Source organism: Ceratosolen solmsi, unplaced genomic scaffold, assembly GCF_000503995.2.
Source record: "Ceratosolen solmsi marchali unplaced genomic scaffold, CerSol_1.0 scaffold2, whole genome shotgun sequence".
NCBI lineage: Eukaryota > Metazoa > Arthropoda > Insecta > Hymenoptera > Agaonidae > Ceratosolen > Ceratosolen solmsi.
The window spans coordinates 7,343,552-7,361,345 of NW_011948422.1; positions in this window are offsets into that span (position 1 = coordinate 7,343,552).

Genomic DNA, 17,794 nt, shown 5'->3' on the forward strand with positions numbered 1-17,794 from the left:
TTAAAAGTCACATGATTTATGGCCGCAACTTCAATATGGATAAATGTAATTAGCATAATTCTAAATCATTTGAGTGATGTAATTAAGAACGTACGTCCCATAATTATGCTTATTATAATTGTCATGTATGACTTCTTCACTTACCGTAATTTTCTCAACTCAATTTCTCAACTATCTCCTAATTATAATTCTGCTTTATTTATTATTATTTATTATTATTTATTTTTATTTGCTTTTATTTACTTATCAAAATTTAGCTGCATCGCATGTAAAAAAAAAAAAAAAAAAAAATTGCCAAAATCAATAAAATTATTAATATTTAATAAAATAATTATTAGCTACGATTTGTCATTTTATTTTATGTACCTATCCGGTGCTTCAACGTATGATAATTTTAAACTATTAATATAACAAATCTATCGTTAAGTGGTTATTTATCTTCCAATCGTCTTTAAAAATAAATTGTTTATTTCATTTTCATCTCAAATATGAAATATATACTTTTTTTTTTTTAAATATATAGTTGGCAATCCTAATGCTACTATACTCCAGGTGGGAAGGTAAGATAGACGCGAAGGGCCAAATTTGCAAAAGTAAAATAAACTTTCGATTAATTATTCATTCGATTAATGATTCCATAATTTATTCCAAAACTTCTTATTATCGTGGATAAAATATATTTATAAGATCTTGAGAAAGAAAGAGATCTTGAGTCGGACTTTCATTACCGCCAGCCCTTAACAAATCTCTACTAAACGCAGCGAGGTTGCGCCGATGAATCGGCGGCCGCTTATCATAAAAGCAAAAAAGCCTTTGTCAGAATCGATACGCGTGACAAAGGGCAGCCCGTTCGTACCGAGACCCTTGACGTATCCGTCCGCATTTCTAGGGCCGACACTCAAAGCCAGAGCACGAAGGTACAACCGAGGGCGGAAAAGAAGTAATGTACGGCCAGTGGAGCGGCTCGCGGACCTTGAGAGCTCATAAAGCTCGGAGCGCGCAAATGAGGCCGGTAATTTCCTAAACCTCTTCGGCGACGTCCGTCAAGGATGCGAATATCGTAGATAGCTAGGAATGCTCTCGGTGGCGCGTCGCCTTACATATCCTCGACGAGGTCGTAGATCGCTGTCCATGTACGTCCACCCTATCCGTATCGCAGCGCCTACGCTCCCAATAAAACCGGAACCACTCACGGCTTTTGTGCCGCGACGTAAGTGTGTACATACACATTGACTGCCTCGCCGGGTGTGTGCATGCCGGACGGGGTTGGGGGCACTAGTGGTTGTTATCGGCCATCAGGTTTTATATCCATCCCTAACGCCGCGAGGGCTGGGAAGGAGGCAGCGTCGAGAGACCGAGACGCGAGGAGTGAGACTGTCAAAGAAGGGACACTTATTGGGGATGTGAGCAGGAGGCTGAGAGAGAAAGAGAGATATAGATAGATAGATAGATAGATAGATAGATAGAGACAGAGAAGCGAGTGAGTGAGATCTAAAGAGAAAGAGGGAGAAACGGAGGGAATGCGAATTTATGCCATACGTACGTGTGCGAGAAAAAAGGATAGAGCTAGAAAGAGGGCCGAGGTGAGGGTTGTGAAAGAGAGATGGAACCAGAGAGATATGAGTACAAGCGACGAGTGGGGAGTCAGACGATACTGGATACCGCGTGTTTCACAAAGATTCTATGAAGATTGCCCGGGATTTTATTACGGGAGAAATGTCGGTTAATAAAAATGAATACGGGAGAGTGGCGATTTCAAGAGGGAATAAGTAAGAGAGAGAGAGAGAGAGAGAGAGAGAAAGAGAGAGAGAGAGAGAGAGGAAGAGCGCACGATATTTCGGACCAAGTGCTCGAAACTATGCACAACATTTCGCTTCACTTTTTCTTCCGTCTTTGCAGTTTCGTCCCCTCTCTCTTCTCGACTTTCTTTTCTACATTTCCTTTTTTACGTAACTGCCTACAGTATATTATGGATTATATCGATAAAGTCACCAGACAATCGTTTGTCGATGGAAGGTAATTTCAAGGTGCTTTATCACTATCATATGTTCTCGAACGTACAACTACGAATTGACAATTATTAACATAAAAAAATATTTAAAGCTTGGATTTAAAAAAAGGATGATCTATCAATTCGTTCTTCCATTGTTTTGTGATAAATTTTGTGTTTGTTATTGCTTTTTTTTTTTTGTTTTTAATATGTAAAGATACAAGAGCGCGCACTTACCCATGTTACAATTTACAATTATAGAATTTTCATTTTCAACGTTATTTACCAATTTATTTGAACTAATACTTATACATACAGTTTATATTTTAAATGCCTTTTCAAATTTAATCTTACAATTTTTAACCTAATTTATAATATTGAAATTGGATCCTTTAGACGTTTCATTTGAAAAAATATAATGCAATGTTTCATTGGAAAAATAAATTGACACGAATATGGCAAGCTTATATTTCCAATAAATGAAATATATTTTCATTGATTGCGGAAGAATGTTTGCCAAATTAATCATCTTTTAAATATGGAGAAATAAAATTTCGTCATAGAATGGTTTAATATTTTCATTATAAAATGTATAAATCATAGTTGCCAATGTATAGTCAATATTATTAGATTTAATATATCCAAAATAAAATGAATATATCATAATGATAATAGAATGTTTTTATAAAAAGAATAAATTTCTTATAAAAACTGATAATACGTACTTATTTATCAATATGCAAACTTTCAAGATTTGACAACTTGTAATACAAAGTTGAATATGACGAATATAAAAGTATATCTACATTTATACAATCCACATGTTGAATATACATAAAACTATATATATATATATATATATATATATGAATTGTATATAGCAATACATAATTGTAAAATCATTTACATTTACGAAAATATTGCATAAGTTTTATTAATTAAGACTTTGATAATAATCATTATTGTCGTTTCACCGTAAGTCGAGACACCTAAATAGAAATTTGTATAAATAGACTTGACACAATTCAATATCAATTTCCACTAAACGAGATTGGCCTGCTGTTCTCTGGAAAGCTTAAGACATTTACAACGTAAAATTACACTTTAATGATTTTTTTTCGTTTTGCCGAAACTTACTGTGATCAAATATTAATAGCTCTATTAAATAATGAAATAAATTAAACTTATATCTATGATCAAAATTATTGCCTACTAGAGAGTATTGTCTATGGTTATCCAATAGAAGTTGATTTAAAAGTTCAATCTCGCGACGAGCAGAGTATATTCCTTAGGGAGTCTCATCCGATCGCGAAAACTTCCAGATATATTTACTTTATGCTTACTCCTTCACTCGAGTCTCTTTATTTCTCTTTTTCTTATGTACACAATAGCGGGCAAACCGACATATACACGTACGGTTTTTCTCTTCTCTATTTCACCCGAGTCGGTGCTTATCTACTCGTGTACTTACCTACTGTTTCTTGTTCTTTTTCAAGCTCCTTCGTCTCTTTTTTTCTTATTCTACTTGCGTGCACGATTTAAAAAGATACAATAAACGAGGTCATTGGGTTCGCTGGAAAGTTTGCACCAAACTTCGTCAGAAAATAAATAGGGGGAGAGGAGGAGGAGGAGGAGGAGAAGGAGGAGGAGGAGAGAGAGAGAGAGAGAGAGAGAGAGAGAGAGAGAGAGAGAGATGATAGAATCGATTAGGATAAAGCCGTGGCGGGTTTCCGAAGCGCTGCTTTACTTCACCCATGACATCGTAAATTATCTTATTGAGTCGAATGAACTGCGCGGCAACGCCGGCGATTTTTATCGCTTTTATTGCCTTCGAATCATTTTACAGATGTTGAATGCGCCACTGCTCGATAAAATAAGTTTGGCTACTCTCCTGGAAACTTTTAATTTTAGGGGTGATTTTAGCGCTATTGATGTTTTGAAGATTTTTCTCCTACCTTTCATTGATAAAGTCATTCTTGTTATTTATTTCACTAATATTTAATGCTTAATTCTCCTGAGTGCAATTAGAAAGATTTACGTTTCTTTATGCGCGTGCTTTTATTGCTGTACATAAAATTAAAATGTCGAAGAAGACATTCGCAGTGGAAAAATATAAAAACATGTGCGAAATATTAACAAACAAACTATGTGCAATTAGTCCTTAGCTTATGAATAGTATTATATAAAATAATGACTAATCATCGTCCTGGCGCAGAAATGTCAAACAGTAGCGGCACCTCTCTGCAAATTAATTTGTCCCGATTAACGATAAACATCGATGCTTAATTATATTGATGGCAAAAAACATAAAATCCAGTGCCATAAATTTTATATAATAATACTGATTTTATGTACGGGATAATGCGCATTTACATAAATAAAAACAAAAATCCATTAAATAGAGTAAACTGTTGGTAATAATGTCAAAATGATTTTAAAAATGAAAAATTTTCCTCTCCCCTCTTTGTCGCGCACAAGCAGCAAACTAATGGAAAATCTGTCGACATTTTAATCTATATTTATCGAACAGCAAAATCGAATACTAAAATCCTCCTATAACATTACTAATAAACGCCTCAGCGTCGTATCTTTTCTTTTTCCTTTTGTCCCATAACGACGTTTAAGGGCTATAAAAATCATGAGAGTGATTTTCGCTCGTAACTCGATATGCCAATACAGTAAGGTTGCGAGGCAAACGTAGTTTCGAGCGCTAATTCATGAGTGATTTAAGAAGCGGCTCACCGTATGGAGAAGAGTCAATAGTCCGACCTGTCTGCCATGTCCTCGAGCAGAAAATTCGATAAAGCGTCGGGATGCGCGCATGATGGTTGCTGGTAGCCGAGGAAGCTCCTTGCCCTTTAAATCTAAATCAAAAGAGCCTGCCGCCTCGCTCTTTCGATTGGATAACGTGAATGGTGCCATTGCCTTTCTTCTTTCTTATTCATTCCATTATTAAGCTGATCTTTGTAAACTAACTATGATGCCGATAAGCTAACTATAATGACCGATAAGATCGATTACTTTGATTAGGCATATTCAATGTAGAAAAAAGGCAATTATTGTTAAGAAATATTTCAATCTTATTTCCGTGTAGATATGATCGTTAGCGACTGTGATTATACTATAAGATGTACATAATTTAATAAAAGAATTCGATGCTTTATAATTATAACAATGCCCGAGCCATTACTTACAGATATGTCTATATGTTATAATTATAATGTTAAATTATAAAAAAAAAAAAGAAGAAGAAGAAATTTAATAAAGTTAGAAATTTAAGAAAATTATTCGCATTATAACGATTGAATGTTGTCAACGTTTGTACGTTTTTCTTATTAGCTGATTTATATTAAAATTTACACAAAAAACAAACAAGTATGAAAATGAAAGTAATCGTTACTGTTTTCAAATGATTGTTCCACATCACAATACGCAAATCCGTTTCACGCTATGCCAGTACAATATGCCAGTTTTGTCATGCTTGTAATTCCCATCTATTCTCAGCGATCTCGCTCACTCATTTTTGCCTCCTTATGAATAGCTTTGATCCTTTTGCCCCTCGTTGTAAATACGTGGAGGTCATCTCGAAAAGGAAAAATGGACGAGCAGAAAATAGGATAGCTCGTATCCAATTTTTCATACGCCACGAAATTTGCCATTCATAAATACAAGCATAGGCTTCCCTCTTTCATCCAACCACCCATTGGAATATCGGCGTTACCGCAAGCCTCACTTGAGCGCCGCTGCTTTTCCAACTTACAGCTGCGATTGGTCAATGTCGACATCGAAGCGCGGAACATTTGTCGGTGGAACGAGCGACGATATAAAAGGGATGAGGCGAATGAGAGAAAAAAAAACGGCAGAATTGCCCAGCGTATCATTAGGATGGCGAATAGACGTGGACGCAGGAGGATGCGTTAATGTGGATATCCTTTCGGCCTGTCCGGATTTCTTTTTTTGTCCACATACATTTGACTTGGGCTACTACTACGCTATGGCTGAGTTCGAATTACTTTGATAAAGATGACCCTATCAATAAAGCTGCGCGACTTATGCTATCTTACTCGAAGAGCATGTATTTTGTAAATTATATCCTTCCTACAATGCTAATGGATGCCATTACGCACGCGCGCGCGCGCGCACACACACTCACGCTATATATTCACTAAGCTTGTTAATAACGTAATGCTTAATAATAAACAATCGAATTTTTTAATATGATATATATCATTGACAATATATTGAATATATTTAGCATTAGATAATTATAATTCAATTTAAGAATGATGAAGAAGGGAGCTATGATTGTTCGTAATTATTTATTATATAAAAATTAGTATAATATACAAATGTTACATATTTTTGCTAATATTACATTTTAGTTCACTAATACACGTACATAGATTATAAAGTATTTTTTCTTAAATTAATTAATTTGCATTTAAATTGAGAGAAATTTAAAAAAGTTTCGTCGTATTTAATGTATATATAAATGTAAATAAATGAACTTTTCATGCATTCAAGGAAATTTTCTTTCATTTTGTGTGAGAAAAATTTAGCGGAATTTCTCAAGTAGATTTTATCTTAAAATTCTTGGCAATCGAGATTTCAAATTAAATGACTCGCCATAAAATCCAAGCTAATATAATCCTGTATTAAAATGAAAAATAAACAAATATCACTATCGAGTTTCAAAATACATATCAATCATGATTTACAAAATGCACTCCATAAATACAAAGTCTCGAAAGAGCGCAATTTTACAATTTCCTAGTGTCTCTCCTTTATTCAATGTTAATCGAACAGCTAACAAATTATAATTCATGAAAATTATTGCAGACGGCCAAGAAAATTATCAAAAAAAAGAAAAAAAAAATCATCCACCGCCGACTGCACTATCAATCAATAAAATTTTGCAGCCCCGATGATTAAAATGTTTAAAGACCTCGCCACCTACTAGATAAAATGTTAAGGAAAATAAAAATCCCGTCATATGGAGGCTTCTCAAGCGTTAGTTCGTCCTATCCTTGCTCAACATACGTACTTTACCGCAGGACCATTCGATCCTCTTAATTTAAACTTTATTAATTGTCCCAGCACTCTTCGGGCCACCAAAACTAATGGATTCGTTTGATGGAGCTGACAATCAAGGGAAGTCGAGCTGCTCTCCTAGCCATGACACAAACTCCGAATTATCCACGGATCAAGTCGTGTGTATAATAAAATTAAGCTGCTGCTGCTGTTGCTGTAATGTAGCCGTGCTTTCTTTGTCGTTTTTCTTTGTCGTCACAATGCGCAAACAATTTGAAGAAAAAAATATAGTCTCGAAGAAGGAAGATGAGTCGTGAAGTGTAGTCCCCTATGTATATTTCCTTTTATTCGAAATAAAGTTTGTGTATGCACGCGCGTCAAAGACGAAGACAGAGAGACAGACAAAGAGAGAGAGAGAGAGAGAACGAGGAACGTAGTACGAGCGTCTTTCTGTAATGCTATATTTCTCTGTCTCGTACAAATGAGTATTGTTAATGGAAATTGATAGGGTTGTTAAAGAGTTTCTACGTGTTTGAGTCGTCGAGAATACATTAAAATGAGCTCGTAAGAGAGAAAAGAAGTCGTTTTCAGATGATGAATAATTTTGGTTTTGTTAATAGTCGTATGTATGAACATTGAAAATACATGTAATTGTATGTGTATAAGATTTATGTTAAATGTTGATAGTAACGTATGGAAACACCTTTGAAAGAATCTTGGATGAATTGTTTTATTGTCCGTTATAGGTTTTCATTTGCATATTCCTATTATTGCTTTTTAATTGATCGTTATAATGAGTTTTTTACATTGACAACTATCTCAGATTCTATATATTCAATACCAAAAATTTTTTTAATTTTTTTTATTGAATATACGTGTTTTAACGCATAAAAATGATGAATAATTAAACGCTCTGCTGTCTTGAAAGTGACGAATATAATAAATACTAAACCTTATCCATTTTTATTGATTAACAGAGAAAATACGTCATAATTACTTTAAATGACAATATAAAATTAATTATAAATAGCATAGAAAAATCTACAGGATTGGATAAAAAAAAAAATGATAATTCAAACAAAAGTAATTTTCAAATCCTGTTTTAGAGTTTTGAAATGTTAAAAAAAAAAAAAAAAAAAAAAAAAAATACTACGTACGCAAAATCTCTTTAAGTAATTAGAACTTATCTCGCCCTATTTTATACCAGAAACTTCAACGTTCCATCTCGACTGTAAAACGCTTAGGCTCAAGAGAGCATGTAAAGCCAGGACTATCGGCGACTTTCATATCCATCATTTGGTGCCGTCCGACTTGTCAAACCGCATCGAATTCGACTTTTCCCTTACACTCGATGAATCTCCACGAATTGGACGTCGAAAGGAGCCCATCAATGCCAAACAGACATATCACCGATTTGATTTAAATTGACGGAAAATGCTCCCCTTTTGGCCGACCATCTCGAATGGGCAAGCGAATTAGTCAGGAGGTGAGCTTTCGACGATAAGTGGCACAAGTGACACGAGTTCGGATGTTCCTCCCTCCTGTTCAGGTGGCACATAGACCATATGAAAATCGATGCTCGAAACGACGAGCACAATTTTTCAATCTATGCTGTGTATTTAGCGAGATAAATCTCTCGAAAAGAAACACGATGGTCGCTATTGTTTATTATAGTGGGCCATCATTGCCGGAATATTGGCAAATTTACGCGGACCGAAAATGTTAGTTTTTTTTTTTTTTTTTTTGCTCGGCGAATGTAGATAAGAGAAGCCCTCCCTAATTTTTGGACTCTAGTTCTCGGTGACTTTTTCGCAGTTTAAGTAAGACGCATGATGACAAGGTCGGTGTGTACTTTGAATTCCATCGGAACTAGAAAGAACTGGGGCGCAACCGTATGTGAAGGAAACGGGATCTTTTCTTTTGCTCTCTTTCTGTCTCTCTCTCTGTCTCTCTCTCTCTCTCTCGGCCATCCAGCTGTGCGTCTATTGCTAGCCTCTTTCGCTCCTCGACCTTTTAAATCTTTCAGCTTGTCATATTCTTAATATCGAAACTCCACACGCTAATTCAAGTGCTCAGGAAATTCGCAACCAGCCACGTTATTAACAGTTTTGCCCAAATTGCCTTCTCGCATGCTTCGGCAAATTTCTTAACCTTAAAGGATGGGCATTGATTATCGCATTATGAATCGCGTTATTTCACCTTGATATACTTATTTCCACGTCTCTAAGTTACTTACATTTCATGATTACTGATTTTTTTAAATTTATTGATATATCAAAATACGTATCGTTAATAATATAAGTAAGGAAATGAGCAGGGAACTGCAAATAATTAAAAGAAAGAAAAAATTACTAAAAGATTAAAAGCAATTTGTCGATTTGAATGAATTTCCGTGTAAGGCGTTGGCTTTAAAATGCAAATAATAATTATATTAATAAAATACTAGCCCTTAGATAGAATAATCATTATCTTTGATACATTGATGCGCGCATGTACATGTGCGTAAATAGGTACACATGTGAGTGCACGTGCCTCTGTTATTAAATGTTATAGAGATATTATCATTCGAAACTGTGTGCGTGACGGCTCAAAATACTTAAAATTGATCGTTCGAGAATATGAATTACCCGATTTATTTGAATTCTTGAGTAAAGAACGACTAGTTTATTAATTAAAATCTACGTTAAAACTTACTACGAAAAAAATTATTCCCCACCCCCCTCCATTCAAAATAATCCTTTCGAATCTTTTTGTCACACAAAAAACAAAACTTCACATAGACAAGCACAGCAATTAGAGCACTTCTTCTTTCTCATAGGAAAAGTATATATTCCTCGATAATTATTGTAAATTAATCACGATTAAGTTCCTCACGGTAAAAGAGAAAAGAAAAAAAACAACATCACGGCAAAGAAAAAAGCACATCCACGAATGCAAGCGAAGCGTTTGAAAAATCGCGAAACCTGCCGTCGGCATCGTACCTACGATACTCATAAACGCAATGGTCTTTAGATGCTCGCACAACTATATCTATAGGCTGTTACGCGCATGTATGAGTCGTTGCTTTAAAGGAGCAGCTTCCGGGGAATTAGAGCATTTTTTCGCAACTGCCCTAGCAGATAAAAGCGCGAATAAGAAGAGAAGATGAGAGAAGGGAAGAATAATGACGGCTTGGCCATGTCTCTTTACCTGGGCAATCGCTTTAATCGCTGCGAACGACAATGGATCTCGAGCGCGCACGTATGCGCCGGAAAAAAGCGAAGCAGCGCTCGCGAATCGTAAATATCTGAATCGGCGTGCGACTGCCAGTGTACATACGCAGCCGCGCATTTCCGTAACTCTCCCCCTAACGACACGTAACCGATTAACGGACAAATGGCCGGAATTGCTACCGGTAATTGTAATAATTATAGCGCAAGCGAGAATTGAAAAACTCGGCGCCAATCAAAAGGGAGTCGAAGAAAATGGCCATGTGTCGGGCCTCAATGGGAAAGAGGCATTGTGCGCGGATGTACAGAGATCTCGGAAACTAGTTACCAGTTCAAGACATTCTTCGTCTCTTCAAATTTCCTACGAGGGATGATCGAATGGTCAATCGTGGCTCGATATCTTGGATAGTTTCGATGCTGTTGCTTCGGATATCGGAGGCACGAGGGATTTGATGGGCGAGGTATAATTAATTATAGTCCGTAATAATGGTTGACCGAAAGACGTTCGGCCAATTTTCTTGGCCAGGGCTCGAATTAATTACAGACGAGATATATCGATTAAAAATAATGCCCGACTATCGAATAACGTAATTTTTGGGCACTCCTCGTGGCTGTGGCGTGTATGGGACGCGCGCGTAATATGCGCAAACGCATATTTATATTCTCGGATTCGTGTGTAGAGAAAATGATAGAGTGGCTGCGGTTTAGATTCGAGGAGCTCCTCCGCCGTCATTATACGTGCGAAATGTATATTTTTTCCATAAACGCCGTGGAAGGCTCGTGAAAAGCGGGACGAGTCGTGGAGCGTGAGAACATAAGCGGAAAACTGAAGGAGCGTAGGATTTCGCGAGTCGTTGCGATGTCGCCGAATATAATTAAGGTCTTCGTTAGTTCCACTACTGGGCACCTGTCGCAGGTATTTTTAGCATTTTGCGGATGCACCTTTATGGCCGGAAGTGGACAGAATGAGACAACGGATGCGAAATTGTTAAAACGGGCGGCTGTTGTTAACACATTTGCTTAAGCCATTGTGTTAGTTTGATATGAAATTGCCTGGCGTGCCATTCGGTTTAGATTGAAATTTCACGTAAAAGGAGGATGTTTACTTCAAGTGTAAATGTAAATATTCTTTCGGCATCGATAATAATGCCATTATCGTGATAATACGAGCATAATTTTACCCAAACGTCGCACATAGCTTATCACTATGAATTAAAAATGTGTCGAAGACCGTGAACCGAAGAGGTGAATATAATAAGCGAAGTAAAATCGAGTGGCCACCCATTTTCATTTGCTCATTCATGAAATTTTCGTATATACAATGCCGCTCACGGTTAATGAATTATTCGATTCTCTAGAAATTTAATAATCTCGGTTATTAAAATTGCGCTACGCGTGTTTTTTCATTCTGCAAATTTGCGTATTTACGCGATCGATAATAAATGCTCTTTACATCGAGCGTACAGATAGGCGAATGAAATTTGTATTAAAAATTTTCGCGTAATGAAAGCGACTACGGTGCACGAGCGTAATAACGATAATATTTCATATTTAAATTGACATTCTGCGCATTAAACGTGGCATTCCATAAAAGTACACAACTTTATCCCACATCAATTTCATAAGCGTGATTGCATTCGCCAGTTGAAATTACAAAGCGCGATTTCGCGCAACGCAATATCGCAAAGCGAGCTACATCGTCTACATTTGTTGACAGCTTGTGTGGCACATCGTAAGCAGATCACGCCTCCCCACCACCTCCCATCCCTCTCACACCCCCCTCCCCCCCCCCCCCCTCACATCCCCCTCCGACCACAATCGCTTCGCGAAAGCGTCACTCCGGATCGAAAAGACTTGACACCTGCAAGCTGCAACGGCGTGCCACGAGACCGCAAACAAGCTCGAGCTAATCGCCCCTAATTCATCGATCGCGGGAAACGCCATGCGCGATAAAGATGAGCACGGAGACTGGAGAAGAAGAAGGACGCCGTTATTCGTAACCGAGTGCCCTTGACGCGAATTATAAAAATATCTCGTTAGCGATCGTTGTATCGGTAGCACGTATAAGCGCACGATCGGCAGCTTCTCCTGCACGTCCGTCACGCCGCCAACATTCGGCAAATTGGGCGAAGTGGAGGGGGGATGGGTGGGGGGAGGGGGAGGGAGGGAGATATGTAGGAAGATGAAACCGGATGCCGGGACGAAGGGAGGGGAGATTGGTGATTTTACGTAATTGTCCGGGATGATGGATGAGATGAGCGATGCGACTTCTTTCAAACGAGCGGGGTAGGGGGCGGATAAGGGAAGGGGGGTTGGGAAGCCGCAGGATTTTTGGACCCCATTCCGCTCTTTTCTGGATTATCTTGTTATGGGAAAATGCCGAATGCGACTTGGGACTGGGGTCGCTGCCTGGTTTGCGGTTAGGCTTTCGCTTCTTCTTTTTTTCCTTCGTTTTTGTTTCTTTTTTTTTTTTTTTTATCGCTGTTGCTGCAGCAATTAATCCGTGATATGACGTTTAGGTCTTTTTGCTCTGGCAGTCATTCGTCTCGCACGCTTCCACGTAAATAATTGACTCGGTCGTAAGGGATTGTTTTTTGCGTAAATGGAAGTAAATATTTTGCGATGCTTTGAAATGCGAGTGCTCGCCAAGATTGAGCGTCGCGATTTTTTCAATGCTCGTTAAAAGTAATAATATTAATAATTGAAATATCTGTCGGATGAAATGCCATTTTATTAAATAACAGCCCGGAATAATTATTAGCCGACCATTAGCTATCAGCTACGCAGTGCAATTTACCTTCATTCGGATTTTCTTTTTATATAACGGAATACCATTATGTTTACGACTCGCTTAAATAAAATAAATCACGAAAATTGTCTCTTTCCACGCAACGCATTTTACTCTCCACAGTAACGAAACATCTTTATGTAGGTGATTCCAAGAAAGAATAATAACAATGTTGCATCTCCCTCAGCTTCTTCTTTTTCTTCTTCCTCGTATACTTCTTCTTCCTCTTTCTCTTCTTCTTCTTCCTCTTTCTCTTCTTCTTCTTCCTCTTCTTCTTCTTCATAATCTTTTTCTTCTTTCTCTTCCTCTTCCACTTCTTCTTTCTCTTCCTCTTCCAGTTCTTCTTCTTTTTCATCATCATCTTCTTATTTTCATTTCTTAACGATACGGCAGCGTTTGCATCATCGGCTTGCCGATTTCTGCGTACACGTACATTACATTTTCTTTCAGAAAATTGCGCGTTAAGTGCATGACGACTTTAGTGAGGCAATAAATTATTTTTTCTTCTTTTCCGTTCGATAAAGCGCTCCTCGGCATGCGTTAGCAGTGCACTGTGTGCACACCTTTTATGACCTCTCGTAAAAAGCGTAAGGCATGAATGATCCCTTCCAAATTTCCATACATACCCGAAGGACTATTATGTCAATCGCGCATTTATATGTCCTCGAGGTGCGCCCCACAAGGACCACGATTAGCCGACTTAGACCTCGATAAGACCCTAATATTGCTGCGATAATTCGGGGCTCGAGATCTAAAAGGATTCGTAAGTCCTGGCATTCTGGCACTCGGCCCCGATCGAGCCGCTCGTAATGATGAACGAGCCGGGTGGGCGAGGTGAAGCCCGCTCGCGGTGACAGTTTAGAACCGATCTCTACATGGGCTCGAAAGGCTTCTTCCTGCCAAAGGCTTTTACGGCCAGGCTGGGAGTGGGCCCTCGCTAATGCGCATACGGGATGCCGACGGCACGCGTTTACGAGGCTTGTTTACACCCCAAAGGGTACTTATCGCCGGCTCGTGCAACGGTGCCGTTGCGTAAACCGCGGACCCGAGAGCGGAGGATCGAAGGCTCGGCTCTCGACTCATGCCTATTTTGATTTTTAGACGTTTGCGTGCGAGCGCGGATTCTAAGCTTCTTTGCATCTCGCCTCTTGGGCCTTTCACGGCCATTCGCCGTTTTTCTGGGATTCTTGAATTGAAGGGTATTGATTAATTTCGTTGGCTTTATTGAGAGTGCGTTTAACGGCGCTCGTCGACGAGGCGCGCGATAATATTTTAAAAGATTATTGCGATAAATAACGTAACTGTCAACTTTTTCTATGAGTTTATCGTCACCTTTTGTCCCGCGCGCGCGCTTTTCAAAACCTCGTACATGTTGGTACAAGTATTTTTATTATATGGTATTGCTAGTGCGAACAGAAATACTTTTAGAAAGACTATTATTTTTTTCAGTGCAGCGCTATTTTGTAAACCTTATACTACTAGTTTAGCATACTTTATTTTTATGAAGGTGAATACAGTTCTAACGAAATAATTTATTTTAAGATTTCTCGACATTGCTTGTGTAATAACGTAAAATCATTGCTGCCACTCAGCGTTGACATTAAAATTCTCGATTCGTTAATTGTAAATGTGAATCTTACTCTTTCGTATCCCGACGCGTGTGCAATGACGTTATAAAGGATAATAAAAAATTTCGACATTTCTCATATCGAGGTGATGGAGCAAAATTGTTAAGAATAATATTAAAGGCAGCCGATGCGAGTGACATTTTAGTTATAAATCGATTGATTACTTATGTCGAGCTCGTTCACCAATACTAAAATACGGATCCTCGCGTGCGTGATAATGTCGTATTTGAATATTTTGACAAATTCGAGCACAGATTATTCCACGTAATAATAATAAGTTCGACTTTGATTTTTGATAAAAAGGCATTTATAAACGTGGATAAATAATAAATATTGATAGGCAGATAGTTGATAAATTCAAAGCTCGAGAGTGAAATAGTTCATTATTTAATATGTAATTGAAATATTCGAGCTCCGCCTTTCAAATTAAGTGTCCAAAGTCCGTTGCGGCTCGATTTCTCGCTCACCTCACCTCACCTCCCCCCCCCCCCCCCCCCCCCCCCCCCCCCCCCCCCCCCCCCCCCCCCCCCCCCCCCCCCCCCCCCCCCCCCCCCCCCCCCCCCCCCCCCCCCCCCCCCCCCCCCCCCCCCCCCCCCCCCCCCCCCCCCCCCCCCCCCCCCCCCCCCCCCCCCCCCCCCCCCCCCCCCCCCCCCCCCCCCCCCCCCCCCCCCCCCCCCCCCCCCCCCCCCCCCCCCCCCCCCCCCCCCCCCCCCCCCCCCCCCCCCCCCCCCCCCCCCCCCCCCCCCCCCCCCCCCCCCCCCCCCCCCCCCCCCCCCCCCCCCCCCCCCCCCCCCCCCCCCCCCCCCCCCCCCCCCCCCCCCCCCCCCCCCCCCCCCCCCCCCCCCCCCCCCCCCCCCCCCCCCCCCCCCCCCCCCCCCCCCCCCCCCCCCCCCCCCCCCCCCCCCCCCCCCCCCCCCCCCCCCCCCCCCCCCCCCCCCCCCCCCCCCCCCCCCCCCCCCCCCCCCCCCCCCCCCCCCCCCCCCCCCCCCCCCCCCCCCCCCCCCCCCCCCCCCCCCCCCCCGCCATACAAGACGTAGAATTCTTACTAATCTAACTAACTAATCGTTTCTTAAAAGCCTTTTACGTTGGATTAAATATGGGAATAAGCGAACCTCCAAAATGTCATTATTCTAGAATTAAATTCGTTAACGCGCAGCACAATGTCTCGCTTTTCGTCATAATTAAGGTCCATATTAATAATAATATTTACAGAAGCATTTGAATGGGCCGCCTAAAACCATAGCCTGGCCTCTCCGGATGATCCTCCTTATGTGACAGTGAACAAAATGCATTCAATAAATTTCGGCAAATAAGAGAGAAAAAGGAGTGCGCGTGAGATTCGTACAGTCACCCCACGAGGGGGTTAAAAGTTGACATTTCGTACTCATCACCGGATTTTACAACCGCTCTAAGCGTGGGTAGTTTCGCGCGTAGCGGCAAGATTATCGGCTTTGACGTCTGGCCGACGACTTTGGCCAACATGAAATAAAGAGAAAAGAAAAATGAAGCGGAGAAGCGAGCCCCGGGCAAATATACTGGCCCTCCCTCGGCCAAAAGACAAACGTCCATCCGAAATTTGACCACCCACCGGGGCACCTAACAACGACTGCGTGTCGGCGACTTATTGTATGAGAATGTGTCATGGGATCATCAGCGCGTATCCAATTTTTTTTCATTTTTTCATTGGCTTTTTTCATCCCCGTCGGCGGAGCAATGATCGCGACCACGCTGGCCCAAGCGAGACAGAGAGATGCTCGTGAGCGTGTGCGCGGAGGCACACGCACGGCCGCTGCGGTCGTGAGCGGGACGCGCGAGGAGGAGAAGACGAAAACCAAGGGGGGATGGGGGGATGGGGGGATGGAGGGATGGGGGAGGGGGGAGGGGGGTTATGTTTCAGATTGAAACGTTAGAAGCGATCGACTGAATGCGGGCTCCCGTGATGTTTTGAACATAATACTGGCTTTATTAATTCAATGACATTATTGATTTTGTTCTAGTGGAGAATGGGTTGGCCGGAGCTGGGAAGATATTGGTTTTATAAAATTGAACTTTTAATTCACGCGAATTGATAGTCATAATTGTCATTGTTCGAAAGATCTTTCGAGTTTAAGTTTCCAGTAAATAGGCCTTGGGACTGATGAAATTGATTTCTTCGTTTGTAACGAGCATGTAAATATTAAATTGTCATTGTTGCGTAAGAATAATTTACGGAATGATTTATAGAAAAATACAGACGTCGAAAGGATTTAATTGCACAACCGTTATGCTATTTAAAATTATTTTATGAGCTTCGTTTCGTTACTTCTCAAATTTAATATGCAAATGTAAACTTCGTGATTAACGAGCGTGTATTCTTAATTCTAGAAAATGCAGCCAATTGAATATTATTCACTGTATATACACAATTAATTTAATTGAATAAAGTTTGGTGGCAAATTGATCGTTGAAAATTGAAATATAATAGCAAAGTTGAAAATTGTAGGTTGGAAAATTTAGTTTCACTTTTGTAAGCTTCTAATAAGAAATCTGTTATGTAACTTGCACACAATGCCACATACTTAAACCTCCTTAAATATTAGCTTTTATGTGCCAAATTAATACATGCATAATTATAATAATACATTGTTAATTCTTGCGGAATTTTTCACAATTATTTCTGAATTTACTGGTGAAAAGATCGTTATAATAAAAAACAAATTAAGGCATCCGTAAAGTTTAAAATTTAACAATAAACAGTTTTTTATATTCTTTAAAATGTCGGAATATTTCATTTCGTGCGTTATTAAATTTTTTATTTTCACTATACTGCAACGTAACTTTCATGTAAAAGTGAAAATGCTAACCTCGCGTTCGTTTCAATACCGTTTTACATTTATGAGAAATTATGCAAACTGTACAGAGGAAAACGCGTATTCTTCGCGTACTAAATTCATGATGTCTCTGTTCCGCGCATATGCTAAGCGTTTCCATGCATGTGTACATCATCGAACGTCCCCGTGTCAACGAAATAAATCTCATTTATAATAATGCCAGGATGCTGCTGTAACGTCTCAATTTAACACGAGATTTCACACGCGAGAGTAAAAGTAAGACAGAGAGAGAGAGAGAGAGAGAGAGAGAGAAACAACAGCCGCGAAAATATTATATA